Source organism: Echinops telfairi, unplaced genomic scaffold (assembly GCF_000313985.2).
Source record: "Echinops telfairi isolate 266 unplaced genomic scaffold, ASM31398v2 ScPeMD7_7458;HRSCAF=8496, whole genome shotgun sequence".
Taxonomy (NCBI): Eukaryota; Metazoa; Chordata; class Mammalia; order Afrosoricida; family Tenrecidae; genus Echinops; species Echinops telfairi.
This window is the reverse complement of record NW_022111358.1, coordinates 19,402,632-19,404,483: the sequence shown is the minus strand read 5'-3', so window position 1 is coordinate 19,404,483 and position 1,852 is coordinate 19,402,632. Positions and strand designations below refer to the sequence as shown.

The window sequence follows — 1,852 nt, the reverse complement described above, 5'->3', positions numbered from 1 at the left end:
TGGCTTGATGAGAGAATTGAGTGAAAACATTGTCATGGTAGAGAAGGACTGTCTGATTAAGCTTTCCAAGGTACCATATTTTTCTGTTAATGCTTTGCTAACTTTCTTAAAACACTGTCATCATAAGCAGATATTCTTTGATCCTCCAGAAAGTTCACAAGCAAAATGAGGATTCCAAAAAGCTGCTGTCATGTCTTTTGCTCTTAACTGATTCGCTTTTGCTGTGATCGGACCACCTCCACCTCTTTGATTCTGCCTTGTGTCAGCGTCTTCCTGCTAACGGCACGTTCCAGTTCTTCCTACAGTTCTTCGAAGAAATGCTTCAGGACCTTGAGTCCACTCATTTCAAATTTCCATTTAAAGCTCTACTCTTGTCTGCAGTTGAGCTGGCCACATCAAGTGGAAAGTTTGCTTAGCTTTAGTTTTTCAGTCAGAATTTTGTAAGCTGAACCAGTGATGATGTCTGTGGTGTTGGCTATTGTGTCTGATATTAATCATTGGTCCTCTTCAATTAGGGCACAAACAAAATGATCATTTTTCATTTGTAAATTGATGTGCATGATCTGTAGCTCCAGGCTACATCTCCAGCATCTTGTTTCTTCTTAAAATTAGTTATACATTTGTAAACTGCTCGTTTTGGAGGGGGCATTGAGTCCATAAACTTTTAGTATAGCGTCAATAATTTCATCACTCTTCCTTCCAAACGTCACCATGAAGTTGACGCTTGTTCTTGCCTCAACTTCAGCAAAATCCATGTTGCTCTGATAGAGGCTTTTTAAAAGCTGATGTCGTTCTTAGTGCTTCAAATTCAATCCTGTACAGCTATGTCGTAAAAAGTTAGGATGAGTTTATGTTTGTGCAAAAATATCTGAGATCCATGCATCATTTTATTATTGTTCACATTTTCCATGACCTTTTGGAAGTCCCCTCATAGAGTATGCAGAGTCTACTGCATGTGCCAGAGGACGCGTTCATATCATTGTCAGTGGGACCGGTAACCTCAAAAACGGTCCAGTGCAGAGCTATACTGGGAGATGCTTTGTGTCTGATTGTATGCGGCCTACTGTGTAAAAACAAGTCAGGCATCAACAGAGTTACTCATATGCATAACTAGGAGGATACAAGGGAAACGAACAGTGAGTTTGTGGAAGTGGTACGGGGTGGATAGAGTATATGTGTGCATGTGTGAGGGAGCTTCAGAAACTTTGTGTAAAACATGTCTTTATATAGTAACTTTTGTAGATCATATGTATGATTTTTTCCTACACATTATGTGTGTGTGTGTCTGTGTTTGGACCATGGGAATGTACTAGCAATTAAAATGAAAAATCAATACGTAAATTATATTCCATCATGGTAATTTAATCAAGTTAATATCATTTTTGTCAGAAAATTATTTTTAATTTTTCTCCCTTTTACATTATTTTTGCTGTCGTAGGAAGAACTAGTTTTAGAAAGCATTGAATGTCATCGCTCTGAAAATACAATTTATTAGCTGTGCTACTCAAACACCATCTGCATGATGGGCAGGTTTTTAATTTGATGGAATTTCTCATTAGATGGATGAAAACTGGTTTAATGAGAACATAAGAGATTAGTATATCAAATTAAAACCCTACTTAAATAAATTCATCTTATAAAATAATATTCCCCCGAGTGTTCCGCTTTGTCTGCTATTCAGATGACCTAATTTTTCCCTTTTATGATTCACCGGACCAGAACCACAGTCTACTTTCCGTGGATGTGCCTATTTGTAGTAAGAGGACAGAATGTTTTCCTTCTGTGTCACTCCTAAGTCATGTGAAGTCGTGTGTGTGTGTGTGTGTGTGTGTGTGTGTGTGTGTAACTTTAT

The 1,852-nt window shown here is 37.9% G+C and overlaps 1 protein-coding gene across 1 annotated transcript in view; it reads left to right on the top strand.

Annotated features, from left to right (window-relative positions):
• The window catches only part of STXBP4 (syntaxin binding protein 4), a 197,640-nt gene that overhangs the window by 16,131 nt on the left and 179,657 nt on the right, over positions 1-1,852 (top strand). The window lies entirely within an intron of this gene.